Source organism: Tursiops truncatus, chromosome 7 (genome assembly GCF_011762595.2).
Source record: "Tursiops truncatus isolate mTurTru1 chromosome 7, mTurTru1.mat.Y, whole genome shotgun sequence".
NCBI lineage: Eukaryota > Metazoa > Chordata > Mammalia > Artiodactyla > Delphinidae > Tursiops > Tursiops truncatus.
This window is the reverse complement of record NC_047040.1, coordinates 73378856-73391149: the sequence shown is the minus strand read 5'-3', so window position 1 is coordinate 73391149 and position 12294 is coordinate 73378856.

Below are 12294 nucleotides of genomic sequence, written 5' to 3'. Positions count from 1 at the left end.
ATGTTGAACCATTCTTGTGACCCTGGAATGAATCCAAGTAGATCATGGTGTATGATCCTTTATATATACTGTTGGATTCAGTTTGCTAATATTTTGTTGAGGATTTTTGCATCTGTATTCAAAGATATTGGCCTGTAATTTTCTCATTTTTTGTGGTGTCCTTGGCTGGTTTTGGTATCAGGGTGAGGGTGGCCTCAGAGAATCAGTTTGGGAGTGTTCCCTCCTCTTCAATTTTTGGAATAGTTTGCAAAGTATAGGTATTAGTTCTTCTTCATATGTTTGGTAGAAATCCCCTGTGAAGCTGTCTGGTTTTGGACTTTTGTTCGCTAGGCATTTATGTTACTACAAATTCAATTTCACTTCTAGTGATCATTCTGTTCAAATTGTCTGTGTCTTCATCTTGACTCAGTCTTGGCAGGCTCTGTGTTTCTAGAAATTTGTCCATTTCTCCTGAGTTGTTGAATTTGTTGGCATGTAACTCCAGTATTCTCTGTTTATAGTGTGATTTTTTTGTATCTCTGTTGTATCAGTTTTTCTTTCTCCTCTTTCATTTCCTATTTTATTTGGGTCCTCTATCTTTAATTCTTGGTGAGCATGGTTAAATGTTTATCAATTTTGTTATCTTTTCAAAAAACCAACTCAAGGCTTCATTGATCTTTTCTATTGATTTTTAAATCTCTATTTCATTTATTTCCTTTCCGATCTTTATTATTTCATTCCTTCTCACTTTGGGCTTTGTTTTTCTTTTTCTAATTCTTTTAGGTGATAGGTTAGTTTGAGGTTTTTCTTATTTTTTGAGGAAGGACTGTATCACTGTGAACTTCCACTCAGAACTGCTTTTGTTGAATCCCATAGATTTTGGAGAGTTGTGTTTATTTTCATTTGTCTAGAGATAATTTCTCATTTCCCCTTTGATTTCATTGTTGACCCATTTTTGTTTTTCTGTTTTTTAGTTTTTTATTTGGTAACATGTTATTTAGTCTCCATGTGTTTGTTCTTTTCTCATTTTTCTTTCTGTGGTTGATTTCTAGTTTCTTATCATTGTGGGCAGAGAAAATGCTTGATGTAATTTCTGTTCTCTTAAATTTGTTAAGGCTTGATTTGTGATCTAGTATGTGATGGAGAAAATTCACGTGCACTTGAAATGAATGTGTATTCTGATGCTGTTTATAATGTCCTGTAGATATCAATTAAATCCACTGGTCTATTGTGTCATTTAAGACCACAGTTGCCTTACTGCCTATCTGGATGATCTGTCCATTGATGTTGGTGGAGTGTTAAAGTCTCCTACTGTTAATGTATATTGTCAATTTCTCCATTTATGTCTGTTAGTATTTGCTTTATATATTTAGCTGCTCCTGCACTGGATGCATGTATGTTAAGGAGTGTAATATTCTCTTCTTGTATTGATCCCTTTACCATTACATAATGCCCTTCTTTGTCATTTTGTTATAGCCTTTGTTTTAAAAATAAATTTTGTCTGATATTAATATTGCTATCCCTGCTTTCTTGTTGTTTCCACTTGCACAAAATATCTTTTTCCATTTTGTCACTTTAAGTCTGTGTGTGTTTTTGCTCCAAAGTGCATCTCTTGTAGGCAGCATTTTGAAGGGTCTTGTTTTTCAATCCAATCAGCCACTCTATCTTTTGACTGGAGCATTTAGTCCACTGACATTTAAAATAATTTCTAGTTATGTACTTAAGGCCATTTTTATTGTTTCCTGGTTGTTTTTGAAGTTTTCTGTTCATTTCTTTTTATTTCTCTCATTGTGGTTTGATGATTTTCTTTTGTAGTATGTTTGGGTTCCTTTCTTTTTGGTTTTGGTGTATCTTTTGTAGGTTTTTGATTTGTGGTTACCATGGGGTTCATATGTTGACCCATAATTATATCTACTTGATTTAAACTGATACTCATTTAAGTTCTAAAAGATATACACTTTTATACTCCTCTCCCACATTTTGTGTTTTTGATGTCATATTTTATATCTTCTTATGTCTTTACTGTTTATTGTAGTTATAGTTGCTTTTACAAATTTTTGTCTCTTAATCTATATACTCACTTATTTAAGTGATCTTCAATCCTTACTATATGTTTGCCTTTCCTACTGGAATCCCCTTTCCTACAGATTCTTACCTCTTTTCCATTTAGAGAAAGCTTTAACATTTCTTTTAGGGTAAGTGTAGTATTGCTAAATTCTTTTAATTTTTGCTTGTCTGAGTTCTTTATCTCTATTCTAAATGATAATCTTGCTGGGTAGAATATTCTAGGTTGCAGGTTTTTCCCTTTCATTACTTTGAATAAATTATGCCACTCCCTTCTGGCCTGCAGAATTTCTGCTGAGAAATTAGCTGATGGCCTTATGTGGGTTCCCTTGTATATGACTTTTTTCTCTTCCTGCCTTTAGAATTTTCTATTTAACTTTCACGTTGGCCATTTTAATTATGATATGTCTTGGTGTGCAAGTCTGTTTGGGTTCATCTCATTTGGAACCCTCTGTGCTTCCTGTATCTTGATATCTGTTTCCTTATTCAGGTTTGTGAAATTTTCAGCCATAATTTCTTCAGATACATTTTTGAGAGCCTGGAGAAGAGTTCTTAAACAGGTACCACCACCAGGATAGAGCAAGAAGCTACAGACCCAGGAGTTCAGTCTCTGTAAAAAAAAAAAAGGCCTATTAACTAGTAATCATAACTGCAGCCTGACAGTAGGCTTCTAATTAAAACACATATAAGGGATGACTATAAACCTTTCAAAACTTCAGAGGGCAGGCACTGTCTTCACACTCACTCCGCCATGCTTTAGAGTGCCAAATCTCCTGGAGGTGATTTTCTATATGTGTCCAGTGACCCAGTTTTACATCTGATGTCGTTTTTTGCGGCTGCCACTCAGGGATACTCCTTAATTGCCTGGCTCTGGTGGCCAGGGTAGGTTTGCATTCCAGGGTCCCACAGGATTATAACAATCAGAGAAACAGTTCTTGGCAGGTACTGCAGAGACAGCAGACTGAAACACACAACCAGTCTTTCTGTGAAAGAGGCCTACTAGCTTGTCCTGGAACTTCAGCCTTGTGTGCCAAACTGAAGGCTGCCCCTAACTAGAGGCTATGGAAATTCTCTTAGGGAATATAGGCCAGGAGGCACCATCATTGCATTCTCCTTCTACCTTGCTACAGCTCACCAGAATCTCCCAGAAAGGAGCTTGTACACTCACTTGGACTCCAATTATTCTGACAGCTACTCAGGAGACATCTCCAGATCACCTGGCTCTGGTGGCCAGTGGGGCTTACACTTGGGTCCCACAAAACTGTATATATTTGCACACTTTATGAACCTCTGCCTGAGGACCTGAGTTCTAATCAGCCTGAATCTAGTGGCTGACTGAGATCCTCTCCTTTAAGACACTGACGATTCTAAACATACCTGCAACTACTGGGAGCTATTGAAAGTAAAATAGGCTGCTTAAAGAATCACAAAGGTTTGAGAGATAGTCATGAGCTAGGGCAAGGTTGAACAATAAGTTTTATGTCATACACAGGACCAACCATTTAAGACTAGGAAGGGTGGCATTTTCATCTAATGCATAGAAAACAACACAGGGAGTCAAGCAAAATGAAGAAACAGAGGACTATGTTTCAAACAAAAGAACAAAACGAAACCTCAGAAAAAACAACTCAATGAGATGGAGATAAGTAACTTACCTAATAAAAGAGTTCTAAGTAATGGTCATAAAGATGCTCACTGGGTACTTCCTTGGTGGTCCGTGGTAAAGTATCCACCTTCCAATGCAGGGGACGCAGTTCAATTTTGGGTCAGGGGAACTAAGATCCCACATGCCACAGGGCAACTAAGCCTGCATGCCACAACTACTGAGCTCGCGCGCCTCAACGAGAGAGGCCACATGCCACAAAATACATAGCCCGCACACCCTGGAGCCCGCATGCCAAAACTAGAGAGAGAAAACCAGCATGCCACAACTAGAGAGAAGCCCGCATGCCACAACTAGAAACCCAAGCAGACTGTGCGCTGTAACAAAAAGATCTCACATGCCTCAAAGATCCCATGTGCCACAACTAAGACCAGATGCAGCCAAAAAAAAAAGATAAGGAAAATAAATAAATATTTTTTAAAAAGATGTTCACTGAACTTGGGAGAAGAATGGATGAACACAGTGAGAACTTCAGAAAACAGAAAATATAAGGAAGGACCAAAGGGAAGTAACAGAGCTGAAGAATCATAACTGAACTAAAAGATACACAAAAGGGATTCAATAGCTCTTCCTAAAGAGATCCACACCAAGACATATTACAATTAAAATGTCAAAAGTTGAAGGATTAAATCCTAAAAGTGGCAAGAGGAAGCAACTTGTTACATGCAAGGGAGCTCCCAAAAGACTATCAGCTGATTTTTCATCAGAAACATTGCATACCAGAATGCAGTGGCACGATATATTCAAAATGCTGAAAGAAAAAAAATCTCCAACCAAAATTCTATGCCCAGCAAAATTATCATTCAGAAATGAAGGAGAAATAAAGAGATAAAGAGTTTTCTAGACAAGCAAAAGCTAAAGGGCTCATTACCATTAAACTGGTTTTGTAAGAAATGTTAAAAAGACATCTTTAAGTTGACAAAAAAGGGTGCTAATTAGTAACAAAAAATGAAAGCACACATCTCACTGGTAAAGGTAAATACACAGTAAAGGTAGTAGATTAATTACTTTTAAAGCTAGTATGAAGGTTAAAAGACAAAATAAAATAACTGAAACTGCAATAATTAGTTAAGTGATGCCCAAGATAAAAAGATGTAAAATGTGACATCAAAACCTGAATGTGGGTGGAAAAAGTTAACATGCAGAGCTTTAGAATTCCTTCAAACTTAAGTTATCAACTTAAAATAGACAATTATACATGTAAGTTGCTATATGTAAGCCTCATGGTAACCACAAAGCAAAAACCTACAGGAGATATATTCCTTTCTAATTATCTTTTGTCTAAGTATGTCACTAAAGAAAGTAAAAAATCAGGGAGAAAAAGAGCAGCAGCAGAAGAAAGAACAGAGGAACTATAAAACAGCCAGAAAACAATTAACAAAATGGCAATAAATACATACCTATCAAAATTTACTGTAATATAAATGGATTAAATTCTCCAATCAAAAGACAGAGTGGCTGAGTGGATTAAAAACAAAAAGACCCATCTATATGCTACCTACAAGAGATTCACTTCAGATGTAAGGACACACACACTGAAAATGAAGTGATGGAAAAAGATATTCTAGGCAAATGGAAACCAAAAGTAAGCTGTGGTAGCTATATTTAATCCCACAAAATACACTTTATTTTTTAAAAAATTTTAAATTATTTACTTATTTTTGGCTGCATTGGGTCTTCATTGCTGCCCGTGGGCTTTCTCTAGTTGCAGCAAGTGGGAGCTACTCTTCATTGTGGTGCACAGGCTTCTCATTGCAGTAGCTTCTTTTGTTGTGGAGCATGGGCTCTAGGCATGTGGGCTTCAGTAGTTGTGGCATGCAGGCTCAGTAGTTGTGGCTCGTGGGCTCTAGAGCACAGGCTCAGTAGTTGTGGCGCATGGGCTTAATTGCTCCTTGGCATGTGGGATCTTCCTGGGCCAGGGCTCGAACCCGTGTCCCCTGCATTGGCAGGCGGATTCTTAACCACTGCACCACCAGGGAAGCCCCCAAAATACACTTTAAAACAAAGACTATAATAAGAGACAAGGAAGGATATTACATAATAAAAAAGGAGTCAATCAACCAGAGGATATAACATTTGTAAATACTTTATGCATCCCAACATAGGAGCACTTAAATATACAAAGAAACTATTAACAGACCTAAAGGGAGAAGTAGATAGCAGTTCAATAATAGTAGAGAACTTTAACACCCCACTTACATCAATGGATAGATCATCCAATCAGAAAATCAGTAAGGAAATATCAGCCTTAAAAGACATGTTAGGCCAAATGGCTTTAAAGATACAGACAGAATATTTCATCCAAAAGCAAGAAAATACACATTCTTCTCAAGTACGCATAGAACATTCTCCAGGATTGCATCACATGTTAAGCCACAAAACAAGTCTTAACAAATTTAAGAAGACTGAAATTATATCAAGCATCTTTTCTGATCAAAATGCTACAAAACTAGAAAAACAGAAAATTCACAAATATGTAAAGATTAAACAACATACTACTGAACAACCAATGGATCAAAGACACCAAAAAGAAATTTTAAAAAAGACCTAGAGACAAATGAAAATAGAAATACAACATATCAAAACTTATGGGATGCAGTAAAAATAATTTTAAGAGGGAAGGTTTTAGTCTTAAATGCTTACCTCAAGAAACAAGGAAAATATCAGATGAACAATCTAAAATTACACCTCAAGGAACTAGAAAAAGAACAAATAAAGCCCAGAGCAAAAGGAGGGAAAAAAAGATCAGAGCAGAAACAAATGAAATAGAGAATAAAAACATAATTGAAAAGATCATTGAAACAAAGAGGTGGTTCTTTGACCAAGATGAAATTGACAAACCTTTAGCTAGACTCACTAAGAAAAACAGAGAATTCAAATTAGTAAAATCATAAATGAAAGAGGAGACATTACAACTGATACCACAGAAATATGAAGGATCATAGGAGACTACTACAAACAATTGTATGCAAACAAATTGGACAAATTAGAAGAAATGGATAAACTCCTAGAAACATACAACCTTCTAAGACTGAATCATGAAGAAATAAAAAATCTGAATAGACCAATTACATGTAAGGAAATTGAATCAGTAATCAAAAACTTCCCAATGAAATAAAGTCCAGGACCAGATGGCTTCACTGATGAATTCTACCAACATACAAAGAAGTAATACCAATCCTTCTCAAACTGTTCCAAGAAATATAAGGGAGGGAAAACTTCCAAACTCATTTTAGGAGGCCAGCATTACCCTGATACCAAAATTAGATAAACACCACAAGGAAAGAAAATTACAGACCAATATACCTGATGAACGTAGTTGCAGAAATACTCATGAAACATTGACAAACCAAACTTAACAATACATTAAAGAGATCATACACCATGATCAAGTGGGATTTATTCCAGGGATGCAAGGATGATTCAACATCCTCTCCTCTCACAAGCACATCAAAATCTCAACTACTTGCAGAACAACCATTGATGAAAAAGACAGGAACCAATCAGAAAACATCTTCTATAACTAAAGATATAAAGAAGGAACCACAATGTGACAGGTAGGAGAGGTGGACTCATGACTTACTCAAGTTCCATACCCAAGGGTAGGTGACCCACAAACTAGAGAATAATTATATTGCAGAGGTTCTCCCACAGGAGTGATTTTTCGGAGCTCCATGTCTGTCTCCCCAGCCTGGGGGTCCTGCACTGGGGAAGTTGAGCCCCCAGAACATTTAGCTTCAAAGGCCAGCAGGGCTTACTTTTAGGAGTCCCAGAGGGATGGGGGAAATAGAGACTTCACTCTTAAAGGGTACACACAAAATCTCACACACTCCAGGACCTAGGGCAAAAGCAGTAATTTTATAGGAGCCTGGGCCAGACCTACCTGCTGGTCTTGGTGACTCTCCTGGGGAGGTGCAGGTGCAGCTATGGCTTACCATAGGGATGTGGACAATGGCAGCAGCTGTGTTGGGGTCTCCTTCTACCGTGTGGATGCTGGTGCTGGTGCTGGTGCTGGTGAGTGCCGTTGTGGAGTCGTCCCTTTAGCTGCTTAGTGCCAAGACCTGGCTCTACCCAACAGCCTGTAAGCACCAGTGCTGAGACACCTCAGGCCAAGGTACTAACTAGACAGGAACATAGCCCTGCCTATCAGCAGACAGGGTGCCTAAAGACCACCTGAGCCCACAGCCACCTCTAGAAATGGCCCTGCCTACCAAAGGGCCCAGGCAGGACCCAACTCTACCCCCCAGTGGGCATGCACTAGCCCCCAAATCCCCTGGGCCCCAGCCCTGCCCTGTAGGAAGTCCGCTCTAGTCCCTGGACCAACCTCATCCACCAGGGGGCAGACCAGATGCAAGAAAACTGCAGTCCCCAGCCTGCAGGCCAGCCTGCCCACAGTAGGCCAAACCCTGCCTGTGGACCAGCTGGGCCCCAGCCTTGCCCACTAGTAGGCCAACACAAGCTTTAGGACACCTCAAACTCCATACCCAACTGTGTCAGGGACTCTCCACCCCCACCCCACCCCCAGCCAGTGATCTGATGCCAGCTCTGTGATCCCTGGGCCCTGCAACCAGACTCCAGGAGAGGGCTCTGCCTCCCAGTAGTCCGGCACTAACCCCAGAACCTGGCTTCTCCCTCCAGGGGGCAGGCAACAGCCTTGGACTCTTCTGGATCCTGACTCTACCCACCAGTGACCAGCACTAGCCCTAGGGCCCCATGGGGTTCTGCAGTCAGCTGCCTCTTGACCCATTCCCACCAACCAGTGGCTGGTAGCCTCTGCACAAGGCAGGGCCTGGCAACTAATCACATCGGGGTCCAACCAAGCCTGCAAGATCACCCACATAGTCCACCACGAGAGATGGATCCATGCAGCCCTCAGAGGGGGAATCCCTGAAGCATATAACTTGGATGATGAGAGGGGAGTACACTGTTGGTATGCATAGGACATCTGCTACAAAAGGCTAGTTCTCCCAGGTTGGGAAACATAATTAACCTACCAGATACATGAAAATACAAACAGCAACTTAGGCAAAATGAGGCAACAGAGGAACATGTTTCAGATGAAGGGAAAAGAATGCCAAAAGAAGAACTAAGTCAAGTGAAGATAGGCAGTCTACCTGAGAAAGAGTTCATTCAGGGTAGTGATTGTAAAGCTGATCAAAGTTGAGTATTATGTTGTCTGTGGGTTTGCTATAAATGGCTTTTATTATGTTGAGATATGTTCCCTCCAGACCCATTTTGGTGAGAGTTTTTATCATGAGTGAATGTTGAATTTTGTCAAATACTGTTTCTGTGTCGATTGAGATGATCATGTGGTTTTTGTCTTTCCTTTTGTTAATGTGGTGTATCATGCTGATTATGTTGAATCACCCTTCCAACCCTGGAATGAATCCGACGTGATCCTGATGTATGATTCTTTTTATGTATTGCTGGATTTGGTTTGCTAATATTTTATTGACGATTTTGCATCTATATTCATCATAGATATTGGCCTTTATTTATTTTTTGTAGTGATTTTATCTGGTTTTGTTATCAGGGTGATGAATGCTCCATAGAATGACTTTGGGACTGTTCCCTCTTCTTCAGTCTTTTGGAATAGTTTGAGAAGATTAGGTATAAGTTCTTCTTGCATGTCTGTTAAAATCCCCCAGTGAAGCCATCAGTTCTGTACTGTTTATTTGCAGGGAACTTTATTATTACAAATTCTATTTCACTTCTAGTGATCAGTCTGTTCAAATTATCTGTTTCTTCTTGATTCTGTCTTGGCGGGCTGTATGTTTCTAGAAACTTGTCCATTGCTTCTAGGTTGTCCAATTCGTTGGCATATAACTGTTCATAGTATTCTCTTATGATTTTTTTGTATTTCTGTGTATCAGTTGTTATTTTTCCTCTTTCATTTCTTATTTTATTTGGGTCCTCTCTCTTTTCTTCTTGGTGAGCCTGGCTAGAGGTTTGTTGATATTGTTTTGCTTTTGAAAAAGCCAACTCTTGATTTTATTGATCTTTTCTATTTTTTTAATCTCTATTTTATTTGTTTCCTCTGATAGTTATTATTTCTTTTTTTAACATCTTTATTGGAGTTTAATTGCTTTACAATGTTGTGTTAGTTTCTGCTGTACAACAAAGTGAATCAGCTATATGTAGACATATATCCCCATATCCCTTCCCTCTTGCGTCTCCCTCCCACCCTCCCTATCCCACCCCTCTTGATCATCACAAAGCATCAAGCGGATCTCCCTGTGCTATGCAGCAGCTTCCCATTAGCCATCCATTTTACATTTATTATGTATATATATCAATGCTATGCTCTCACTTCATCCCAGGTTCCCCTTCCCCCACCGTGTCCTCAAGTCAGATCTCTACATCTGCGTCTTTATTCCTGCCCTGCCACTAGGTTCATTAATACCATTTTTCTATATTCCATATATGTGCGTTAGCATACAGTATTTCTTTTTCTCTTTCTGACATACTTCACACTGTATGACAGACTCTAGTTCCACCTACCTCATTACAAATAACTCAGTTTTGTTCCTTTTATGACTGAGTAATATTCCATTGTATATGTGTGCCACATCTTCTTTATCCATTCATCTGCCAATAGACATTTAGGTTGCTTCCATGTCCTGGCTTTAGTAAATAGTGCTGCAATGAACATTGTGGTACATCTGTCCTTTTGAATTCATGGTTTTCTCTGGGTATATGCCCAGTAGTGGGATTGCTGGGTTATATGGTAGTTCTGTTTTTCGTTTTTTTAAGTAATCTCCATACTGTTCTCCATCGTGGCTGTATCAAGTTACATCCCACCAACAGTGCAGGAGGGTTCCCTTTTCTCTACACCCTCTCCAGCATTTATTATTTGTAGATTTTTTGATGATGGCCATGCTGACCGGTGAGAGGTGTTACCTCATTGTAGTTTTGATTTGTATTTCTCTAATGATTAGTGATGTTGAGCATCTTCTCATGTGTTTGTTGGCAATCTGTATGTCTACTTTGGAGAAACGTCTATTTAGGTGTTCCACCCATTTTTAGATTGGGTTGTTTGTTTTCTTGATGTTGAGCTGCATGACCTGCTTGTATGTTTTGGAGATCATCCCTTTGTCAGTTGCTTCATTTACAAATATTTTCTCCCTTTCTGAGAGTTGTCTTTTCGTCTTCTTTATGGTTTCCTTTGCCGTGCAAAAGCTTGTTTCATTAGGTCCCATTTGTTTCTTTTTGTTTTTATTTCCATTTCTCTAGGGAGGTGGGTCAAAAAGGATCTTGCTGTGGTTTATGTCATAGAGTGATCTGCCTATGTTTTCCTCTAAGAGTTTTATAGTGTCTGGCCTTACATTTAGGTCTTTAATCCATTTTTGAGTTTATTTTTGTGTATGGTGTTAGGAAGTGTTCTAATTTCATTCTTTCATGTGTAGCTGTCCAGTTTTCCCAGCACCACTTATTGAAGAGGCTGTCTTTTCTGCATTGTATATTCTTGCCTCCTTTATCAAAAACAAGGTGACCATAAGTGCGTGGGTTTATCTCTGGGCTTTCTATCCTGTTCCATTGATCTATATATCTGTTTTTGTGCCAGTACCATTGTCTTGATTAGTGTAGCTTTGTAGTAGAGTCTGAAGTCAGGCAGCCTGATTCCCCAGCTCTGTTTTTCTTTCTCAAGATTGCTTTGGCTATTTGGGGTCTTTTGTGTTTCCATACAAATTGTAAAATCTTTTGTTCTAGTTCTGTGAAAAATGCCATTGATAACTTGATAGGGATTGCATTGAATCAGTAGATTGCTTTGGGTAGTATAGTCATTTTCACAATGTTGATTCTTCCAATCCAAGAACATGGTATATCTCTTCATCAGTTTGTATCGTCTTTGATTTCTCTCATCAGTGTCTTATAGTTTTCTGCATATAGGTCTTTTGCCTCCTTAGGTAGGTTTATTCCTAGGTATTTTATTCTTTTTGTTGCATTGGGAAATGGAACTGTTTCCTTAATTTCTCTTTCTGATTTTTCATTGTTAGTGTATGAGAATGTAAGAGATTTCTGTGCGTTAATTTTGTATCTTGCAACTTTACCAAATTCATTGATTAGCTCTAGTAGTTTTCTGGTGTCATCTTTAGGATTTTCTATGTATAGTATCATGTCGTCTGCAAACAATGACAGTTTTACTTCTTCTTCTCCAATTTGGATTCCTTTCATTTCTTTTTCTTCCCTGATTGGCGTGGCTAGGACTTCCAAAACTATGTTGAATAATAGTGATGAGAGTGGGTACCCTTGTCTTCTTCCTAATCTTAGATGAAATGATTACAGTTTTTCACCATTGAGAATGATGTTTGCTGTGGGTTTGTCATATATGGCTTTTATTATATTGAAGTAAGTTCCCTCTATGCCCACTTTCTGGAGAGTTTTTATCATAAATGGGTGTTGAATTTTGTCAGAAGCTTTTTCTGCATCTATTTAAACAATCATATGGTTTTTATCCTTCAGTTTGTTAATGTGGTGTATCACATTGATTGATTTGTGTATAGGGAAGAATCCTTGTATTCCTGAGATAAACCCCACTTGATTGTGGTGTATTATTCTTTTAATGTGCTGTTGGATTCTGTTTGCTA